The sequence below is a fragment of the Saimiri boliviensis genome, chromosome 2 (assembly GCF_048565385.1).
Source record: "Saimiri boliviensis isolate mSaiBol1 chromosome 2, mSaiBol1.pri, whole genome shotgun sequence".
NCBI classification, from domain to species: domain Eukaryota; kingdom Metazoa; phylum Chordata; class Mammalia; order Primates; family Cebidae; genus Saimiri; species Saimiri boliviensis.
Genome location: NC_133450.1, coordinates 194892718 through 194903751, shown reverse-complemented (window position 1 = coordinate 194903751; position 11034 = coordinate 194892718).

The following is an 11034-nucleotide window of genomic DNA, read 5'->3' as shown; positions in this document are numbered from 1 at the left end:
TTGAAATATTAATTTTTGACTGATGTAGTATTGATGTTATTCAGAAAATAATAAGCCTATGTATTTTTATCTGTATCCAAACACTTCCTCATACGATAATGAAGTAATTTTACACTAATTGGCTAACTGAACATGTGATGTGCTGAAGAAATGCTAACAAATAACAAACACAAAAGAAAGAAAAGAGTAAACACAAGCTGTCATCTCAAGATGCACTCTCCGAGAAAATTCAGCAGACATTTGTCCATGAAGAAATGCCCATGGTCTTCCACTTGGGGTATCCCTCAGCCTATTTTTGGTGTTGTTATAAGTTTAAGTTGGGAGACACAAGGAACATTTTGCAGAGAGTTCTCACATCTAAAAATCTCTTCTCTAAGCACCCCCAGAAGCTGAAGGAGTAGTTTAAGTCTACCTAAAATAAGTAAGTGAAGCCTTTCTGCATTTGTTTATCAGAGGAAGGGAATGTCACAATCATTTACATATGACTCGCAATTTCTTAAAATAAACTCTTTCCACAAGGCGATACCTCTGACGAGGCTCACCGAATCAGGAATTGGATGATTCGAAGGGCAGGATTCTACAACAGCAACTAACAATATCAACACAGTCCAGTAAACCCAGCTGTGTTGACTGCCCGTTTCTACATAGAACCAACTATAACTAGCAGTTTTATTTTCATTGGCAGCTACTTTTATGATTCAGATGTCTCCAGTTTCTCAGTTAGGTTTTCCAGGGCTGCTAAACAATCTTCCTATATTGTCTGCAACCTGACTGGGTAGCAGGGGAGGTTGGCTCTAAGTAACTTAAAAACATCCATGAATTTTTGTTATCCTTTTCAGCTAAGCTTGTACAGGTCATTTTGCTTGGGATTAATTGTTTACCAGGTTTCTAAGTTTTTAAGCTTACTGTATTTTGAACTCCAGCCTAAATTCAAATAATAGTGAAATAAATTGCTATACATCTTTTTCAGAGTTGATGATCTTAGAAAAGTTGACAAAGGTACAAATTATATGTTATTTTTAGATAGCAAATAACTCTTATCTACTAGCATTTAGATAAATAAAAATTATTTATAAATAAGTGATTTAAATGAACCTTAGGATATTTACAAGTGTGTAAATTATGGGAAAAATAAAAGATATTAAAATACGTTTAGTTAAAATGATTTGATTTGCTGTGATGCACATTATCATTATTGAACATTTATATCTTAATTTCATGAGCCTATTTTTAATATGCTTATTTATCACAAGATATAAAAATGAAATTATACTCTAAGCTCCATAAAATCTTTAGAAAATATGCCAATAAGAATGCAAAAGCTAAGAGTCAGATTGAAAATGTAACTAGGTGACTTCTAAAGTCCTTTCAATCCTAGCAGTTTAACATCTAGTTCTTTGTTTGTATTCTGATTATTTTCCTCATCAAATTTAACAAATTTAGATAAATGCATACTGCGTTATTTGCACAGTTCTCTCTTAATTCTAACAGAATACACAGTGTGGAATTGATAAACTGATTGAATCAATAAATTAATATGAAAGAGAAAAAAGAAAAACAAAGTATCAATATATTTGGTTTACCTGAATTTCAAAGTTGGCCCTAAGCTTCCTGGTAAAGGCAATTAGAACCAAATATATTGCTCTTTCTTTCTTTTTTTTTTTTTTTTTTTTAGAAAGGAGGGAGTATCATTTTTCTTAAAAGGAAACTAGGGTTTTTTAAATAAATTATTTCTAAAAGTATTGCTAACAGAAAATTTTATATTAGCAGGCTAAGTTAAACAATAGAGAAAATTCCTCAACTTCATTTCCAGCAAATGCTTTAGCATATTTTGTCGTAGGACATATGTAATCTTAACTATAATTGATGATGTGCAATTCTTCAAGGGAATGAAATAATGCAATCTAAATGTGCAGTAAACTCATTGAATGGGAAAGTAAACTGATCTTTGCCCTCTATCACACTATTGAAATGCAGTGATGATCTCAAAGACTTTTGAGTTGTATAATACAATTTGCCTATACACTGAAGCTCTATACTTTCCAGAGTCTCTTTTGGGGAAGGGGATTTTGTGGTATAGAGTTTCTATTTTCAGTCAGTAATAATAGGTAAAGTGGACACTAAGTGTCAATTGACAATTCAGGAATTCAGAAGTTTGATTCATTCAAAAATTTGAGTCTTCTACGCATATGCTAGGGTGAGGCCCTGATGTTGATATATGACCCATTCCTTCCCTTCCACACATCACACGAGTGAACTTTCTTTTTCTAAAGTTGCCAAAAGCACCCAGTAACATTCCCTTGCACTTGTTACCTTAGCATAAAGAAATATATACGCATTAGAACATTTCAACCTAAGTTTGGGGCCCAGCTGTGGCTTAGCTGTCTATTTGACTAAGTCTTAAGCTCATTAGTGTATCACAAAAGAGAAGACAAGGATGAGAAATTGTCAACATCTGTAGGCCCTGACCCCAGCAGCTTCTACCAGGTGCCTGTTTGTTATTTTTGTTTGTTTGTAAGTGTGGATTTTTGTTTTGTTGTCGTTCTTATTGTTTTTGTTATGAATCACTTTCATATTCTTACAGACTGTGATGATGGGTGGGAAGAAAGGCCAGAACTGGAACCCCTAGTGGTACCTGTACTGATGAATGAATAAGTGATACATCTATTCTTCTAGTTGCCAGAAAGTGAGTAAAATATGGCATATTCAGTTATTACATAGTCTTCTGGAAGTAAGAAAGCCTGAATTTGCCAATAGTTATTGCACATCCATTTAGTATCAGACACCAGTTTGGAGAGGTACCAAAGAGTTAAGCTTTACTTATCATGTAAGGAAGTGTGGCTCTCATTACTTCTTTAGGTGTGCAATCAGATCTGCTTTCTTGGAATTAAAGTTTTGCTTATTAAAACAAAGACATATCAGAAATGCAGTACAATGCATTAAGATAGTAACTGCCAAGGACGTGTGGTGTGTGTTACTGTGTGTGCGTATGAGTGTATTGAAAAAAATTACTAGCACCAAATTATTTCCCTAAGCAGACCTTTTGTGTGTCCTGGATAATCTAGAAAATACCAATTAACCTGGCCAAAAGAACCTTAGAAACATTAAGTACCCTGTGAACCAAAAGACAGCATGAGAAAGAATAATGTGATGACTCAAGCTCGTTTCAAAGGAGTGCCATTTGACCCGGGTTAATATGGATCACAGAAGTCTTTTCTCATGATGGAAACTTTTGATGTATATTTTTGCAAGCCTTGTCTTCTTTGTAAAATCTATGATATAAAGCAGAACCAAGTAAAATTCCAGATGTTTCCTTTTATTGTTGTGTTCAGGCATGAACACTAGCACTTTAATATGAAAAATCTCAGTTTTGCCAGCTTTTTTATTCCATGATTGGAAGGAGAAGCATGTAAACTAAAAGAATTTTGAAGATACAGAGTGGCGAGGATGTACTAAAAGAGAAGAAAACAACTTCTATACAAATGTTCATTATTTTTTCTTAAAACAATTTCAAATCCAAAAGTGAACATATAGTAAGCTATCTATTCAATTTGTAGGCTAGAAGATGCAGTGAAGGTAAAGATATTAATTCAGATTTAGAATACTTGAATTTAAGTTTTATGATCTGGGATAAAGATATTTAATCAAATGTATTCTTCTGTGATATGAACACAATAAAAACAACTCAAAATTTTTGTATGAAGGAAAGGAAATATTGCATGTTAATGCACTTTATACAGTATAAAATAATGTATAGATCTTATTGTTACTAGGTTTGTTAGAATGCTCTGAGTGAAAGCAGAATGTGGTCTTCTACAAACAAAATGTGTGAATTTCAGAGAATTGACACTTCAATGTATTTTTTGGCTCATTGGCTATATATTTGCTTATTTTCTAGCTCTTAAGTATGTTTTAAATATGAGAGGTAGCTGGGTAACTATTTGCTAAATTAGCTACTCTTTAATTTGCATGTCACTGTTTCATTTTAAATTGTGTAAATGTGGTACTACTAATTAAAAAATGGTAGCCATTACTTTTATATTAATATTTTTCTGACCTCAATGTGTAAATGAAGAGTTTACATACATAATTATAATCAAACTATATGCAATTCATACTTGATTTTTTTCCAGGGTGATTTATCAAAAACTACAATTTTTATATTTATCATTTTAACTGACTGGGTGAAATTACATAGAATTAATATGCCATAAATAATTATTCCTCTATTATTAGCTATATCATTTTCCAGTTTTTTTACAGTTTGAATTATACTGTTTTAAATATCTTTCTATATACACATTTTAATTTTTCTTTCTTTTTTGTATTATCATGAGTCAGACAATTTTATCAAAAAGGATCAGTAGTTACAGGGCCCTCCACATAGGTTAAGAGCTTGATTTTATTATCAGCATGGGAGTATTCCTATATTTTCCAAGCATCAACAATGTAATAACTCTGAGCTATATATTTTAATGTTTTTGTGTGATTATACACAGCTCCTTAATCTCAGTGAAGCATATTAGGTAAAAAGTGAGTTTTCTCAATGTTGACTTGTAAGCTTCCAAGAAGCAGTCATTAAGTGATAATAACTTTCCCCACTGTTGTTATGCCTAAAGGGCAAGAATTATACTTTCAAATATCACCTGATATATTTTCCCCTCTTGATAATCAATTTGTTTTTAGTTATGCAACAATTCCACCATTAAAACTAGATGGAGATAAGGTTTGTTATTTAAGAGAGAATAAAGAGGATAAAATAAAGCTATTGACGTTTTAGCTTCCGAGGTGACTTTTGCAAAATTACAGCAGAAGTGATCATTCTCGAAGTCCATATTTTAAAGAGCCAGGCTTGACACAGAAAAGTTTTGCTGTTTTTGGTTTGAAATTCTACAAACCTTAAAAGATCTAAAACCCAACCCCTGGAAAGATTGTAAATTTTTTCATAAATGGGTTGAAAAAAGTATACATGATGATTTAAGAGTTAGCTGAGGGAAGAAAAGCATTACCAGCTCATAGGAAAGGGAGAATTAGAGCGGGTATGATCATAGATTTTCTGCAGTGGACCACCAACTGTGCTCAGCTCTCCAACTCATTTTGGGGTTTGTGGTGAATACACTTCAGGGTGGCTCCCATAATCCCCACGTCTTGTGTCCATGCCCTTAAATGTTCCCACTCCTTGAAAGAAGGCAGGTCCTATGACTTTGTTCTAACCAAAAGAATATAGCAAGTTAAGAGGATGTCACTCCTGTGATTAGGTAACATTTTACAGCAAAGGTGGTGGGATGTCTCTCCTGTGATTAGGTTATATCATATGTTAGATAAGGACTGTGTCTTAGTAGAGATTCTTCTTGAGGTATTAATGAAATAAGGAGACATACTGAAAAAGTCCATACAGAAAGGAACTCCAGGTGGCTTCTAGGAAATATTGCTGGTCTCTAGGATCTGAGGACAGCCATGAACTAATAGCCAACAAAAATCCAAGGCCCTGATTCCTACGATACCAAGGGACTTCATCCTGCCAACAACCTGAATGAACTTAAAAGTAGATTCTTCCCCAGTTGAGCCTCCAGGTGAGAATACATCCTGGCCCACAGATTGATTGGTAAGACCCTGAGAACAGTACCCAAGTAAATGGTACCTGGACTCCTGACCCATGAAAACTGTAAGGTAATATATCTGTGTTAATTTAAGCTGCTAAATTTGTAGTAACTTTTTATTACCATTAATAGAAAATACAGGGTTGAAATCCTTAAGGGGAAAAGAAATGGACTACTCAATTAGGCTAAGGGAATCCCACATCTGAAAGAACTATTCTCCAGCAACTGACAGCTTAGAAGACTGAAAACCTTGCAGAGAGACCTCAAGTCCAACAGGTCCCCTAAGCATTAGAACAGCAGCCCAAGAAAGCAGCTAGATAGAGGCCTAAGGTCAACCTGCTCAAATTTCACACTAACCGCTGTTGAATAAATGAGTCTCAGAAAATTCTCATCACTTCCTAAGAGAGATGCAAAAGTGGCTGAAAGAGCCAATGGTCCAGAGAAGTCAGGAGTTGGAACAGGGAGGATGCTATCCTTAAGGTTTCAACAGAAGATGCAGGCCCACATCAGGAGTCACCATAGCAGAGAAAGAAGCTTCAACAAAGTCAACTCCCCTCCTTTCACACCAGGACAAGTAATAAAGCCACTTCTACACTGAAGAAAAGATGAAGGAAAGTAAGAGTGAAAGAACCCTAAGGGAATTTGTTTAATCCAAACAGACTAAATGTCTTTACATTTATCTATTTAACTTTTCTACCATTGGTGGAAATGGATATTTGAAAGCTAAATTAAATTTTAATTACAGATAAGTAAAGTGGCATTTTTGCTATCAAAAAGGTGATATACTTGTGGACTATATAATTTGGAAACCACTATATTTACTATGACAAATAAAAATATATATTTATGTATGTATACATTTATTAATGGTATAATTTGGCCCTATTTTAATCCACTTTATGATTTCTAGCTTATACTGTATTTTTCCACTAGCCACAATTTTTTTTTCATAGATTCTTTTATGTTTGACATCCATACAAAGAACTCGATTGCAATTAAGAATGTTTCTTCCACGTCAAGCTTTATTCCTCATATCTTTTTAATGCTTTGTTGGAATGATAAAATATTCCAACGCAAGTGAGGCTTCAAAGCAGGGACTTTTTATTTATTTCTGAATTCTATACCAAACATCTATCATCTTCCTAACACAGAGCTGATATAGTCTCCAAAGTGATGTGTCAACAGTTATTAAATTATGCGTGTTCTCAGCCTTCATTCTAACCCAGGATACTAAAGAAGATTCTGGCTTGAAGTCCTCAGCCTCCTGTCAACTGAGTTCAATCCGTTCTCCTGAGATTTGTTATGCAGAATCAGGAAGAAAGCTAGAGACAGAGAAAGACTGGGAGGCCACAGGCTATGGCTGGGGAAATCTTTAACAGGGAAAGGTTTAAAGATTATAAGGAAATTTTAGAATGAAAAAAATGTAAAAGTAGTTGTAATTAATAAAGAAAGTGCATGAGAGAAAGAAGAAAAAAATTATTTACTGTGGTGCATGTATTTCTCTTTGTGCTATTTGAAATATATAAATAAAGGATTTTTATTTTAAGATTATCTTGCAACTGGATGTGTTTATTCTAAGCTAAATACCACTTATTCTAGGCACTATATGAGTGTATAGAATTATTCTTAATGAATACAACATGCTGAGTGTGTTCATTTCTTGATGGTTCAAGATCTCCATTGTGTTGGGTCATACAAAGATCATGAATCTGCACTGTTTGAGGCTGCAGTTATAAATGTAAGTGCTTGGACTGCCTGTGGCCATCTAGAATATATTATAGAGAGATTTGAGGATTTTTTCTTAACCCTAAAGTTTCTGATTTGTCTTTCAACTGTTTCTCCTAAAAGTGAACAGAATGCATCTAATTAAAGCTTTTTGCCCAATAGATTTATACATGTATATCAGTCACTTTGCTGCATAATAGAGAACCACAAAATATTGGGGACATAAAACAGCATTTATTTCTTGCTTACCAGCCCATTGTCCACTAAGGTCAGTTTGACTTGTCTGTAAGCTGCAGTTGGGTCCAGATCTATTTACATGTCTCTCAGGGTCCTTGGACTAGCAGTTATCCAAAAATGTTCTTTGATGTGAAGGCAGGAGCTCAAGAAACAAAGCCCAGCTGTGCAAGTATGTTTCAAGTCTCTATTTGTATCATGTCCACTAAAATCTTATTGGTCAAAGCAATATTTATTGACCAATCTCCACCTCAAAAACAGGGAACATACAACCTGCCTAGCATAAGATTATACTACTACTAAGAGGAATGAAGACATGAGGCTAATAATTTAATGTACACATTTTGCTAAATTATATTTTATTATACATAAGGTATATTTGTCATTATCTTGGAGTGAATACATTGCTAATGCCTTTCCTAATATACTCATAGGATTCCACCTAATCTTATCGTTATCATCATAATTTCTGCTCTTGTAAAAATATGGCTAAAGGTCATATTCGCTAGTTTTATTTCTTAAAACCATATTTTCTGGCTATAAAAACAAATAAGACTTGTTAGCATTAGCATCATCAGTCTAAAATGATATCTAAAGAGCCTATAGACATTGCTAGCCACTTGAAAACTTGATATAAAGGAAAAAACACTATAGGTGACTTTCCCTACCCATCCCATACACCTATTTGTGCCTGCACCACCAACTGTGGATGTTGCTTTAAACTTATTTCTGGTCCCCCATTTTGGAATGAAGGTGACTTTTGGCATCAGTTAAAAAAAAAAAATCTTTAATAGCAAATTTAAACCCCATGATAGAGAGGCTGATAAACCTGGAAAATCACAGCTTGATTTAGAAAGCAGCAGGGAGCTAGTAGGAAGACTTAAAGAGAAAGATTGAATTGCTGGTACAATAGAAAAAGAAGATTGCTTTTGCTAAAGACCATTTTTGAAACTCCACAGAAACATGACTGTGTCACCAATCAGATGAAGAACTTCAGGGAAAAAATCATACCAAGGCAAGAGTAAATTGCAAATCTCCCAGTTAGAAAGCATGAATGAAGATTCAAGTAGATATGGTCATTATAAAGAAATGGATGGTCAGTGTTTTTATTACCAAAAAGATCAACCATCAACTTAATAGCATTAAATGTCAGAACCAAACTAGGATCTTGCCTGAGCAGATCAAAGAAGAAACACCAGCCTACACAGTAGAAGTAACAGCAGTAGTAGTAGTATTAGCAGCAGCAGCAGTAGTAGTAGTAGTAAAGATTGCCTCCCAATTTTGACTGCTATAAAAGAAATGAAATTGAAGTTCTGCATCTGTGGAATCCTGGACTATCCATTTATTGACTCTGTCTCAGGTACCATCTATTTGTAATTGATTTGAAACTATATAAATATATTAATATGTCTACCCTCTTTCTACCTGAGAGAAGATAAGAAATTTGCAAAAATGTATTAAGCTCTTCAAAAGAGAGGTGTCCGCCCTTTTTAGAATATAGTAATTATTATTATTTACATCCTGCCTCTTCCAAATCTGTCTCATTAGACCAGTATTTTTTTAATGGCTGCAAATGTTTTCCCACTGAGTTCTTTGTTGAGTTTCATGTGCTCATAAGCTAATCACCGCTGCTGTTGTTTCAATCTTGTCCAGTCTGCTCACCATTGTGTATGCTGCAATGATCATACTGTTGGGGTTATGGGTTTTTTAACCCAATGATAGCACCCCAAATGAAAAAGATACAGGTTTTTTTGATGGGATTTCAAATTCAGAAAGCGTTCATTTCTCCATCAACCACAACAACTAAATGACTAGCCCTCATTTCAGAGTGGCTTAGTTCCCAGAAGATACAGCATACTCATGAGACTTTTTTATAGCACCTAGAAATGGCAACTCTGTTTAGCAAAAGCTCACACATCACAGTATAAAGTATGTCCAAACTCATTTTTGAGTAAACTAGTTTATACCATGAAAACGCTTCAGTCCTTAGATACAGATAAAAGTCTGTCAATTAGAGTATGTAAATAAGAGGCTTCAGTCTACCTTAGAGAGAGTAAGGGTTCCCCTAGAATTGAACTTTTTCCAATGAGAACATTCCAGAAGCACTATCACAAATTATGAAGATTTTCACATATTAAAATATTTCTTGGTACCCTGAGTATGTGATTGCTGCACAGAAATCCTAAGGAAAATAATAAATTATAAGATCATATTGCCAATGACATTTAAAACTGTAGCCAAAGTAGGAGTCATTTCACAGATGAAATGAATAAATGACATCTGCCTGTATGTTTTGTGACCCAATAAGAAAATAGAAAATGATAATGATTCATGCCTATTTGTACTATGAGTAATGCACATTAAGGAAAATATTTAATAGAAAATGTACAGTAAGGAAAACATTTTCTGAGGCCATCTTAAATATTATCTTTGATTTTCATTTGTATGCTCTAATAAGTAATGAATAATCAAATAAACTTTGTAATTATGTTTGTCCCTGTACACTACTCAGATACTGGTTTCAACAGTCAGCCCAGGCCGGCCATAAGGTTTCATTCATGCTGTAAGTAGAGATGAAAAAGCATGAACTTTGGAGAAAGAATATCACATCTGGGTTTGCATCACATTTCTCAGCAAATGACTTGGCCTCACCAACCCTCAGTTTCATCATCTATAAAATAAGGACAGTTGTCTACTGATGAAATTAAGAAATCATGTATGCCAAGTACCTGGCATGCAGATGTCACTCAAGGTAAAAGCTCTAGAATAATGAAGACTGCATAATTCTTGAACATCATCTGAACGTCTTTCTTGAAGTCTCTTTCTAAAGCAATAAAAACCATGTTTTTGTAGATTAAATTTTTTTACAGATGCAAGACATAAGATCCATGAAGGCAAATAAGCTTTTAGAAAATTTCCAAATTCTTTTGGTTGCAGTGATAAAACTAGCACTGCAAATTAAGCACAAAAAAAAAAAGTCCTTAAAAATGTCCTAGTCTATGATGGCCCAAGTATTATTCCATAGCTCATTTAGATAAACACTAAAATGGAATGATTATCACACACACAAAAAGAGAGTGATTGAGAGAGACTGCCATATTAGCTTCTCCAATCCCTATTTGAGTTGCCTTTAGAATATGATTTAGAAAGGAAATCAGGAAATGCAAACACTCAGCTAATAATCCTGGTGGATATTGAAAAGTCCAAGCACTTGTCACAACTGATGACTGACTCCCCTGACAATAAGTAGATTAAAGATACCATAATGTGCTTTTTCATAGCTAAAAGGTAAACAACTATTCGCAGTTCCTAACTTACAGATAGGTAATAGCCCTGGCCTGAATTTGGCTTCCTGGGTATAGGGGATTATGTGATGCAAAAGACAAGACAGTTTCCTTTGTATTTTCCAGCATAAAGTCAAAGCACAGCAGTATTTTGAATTGGACAAGACAGACTAGATTTTTGCTTCCTCTCT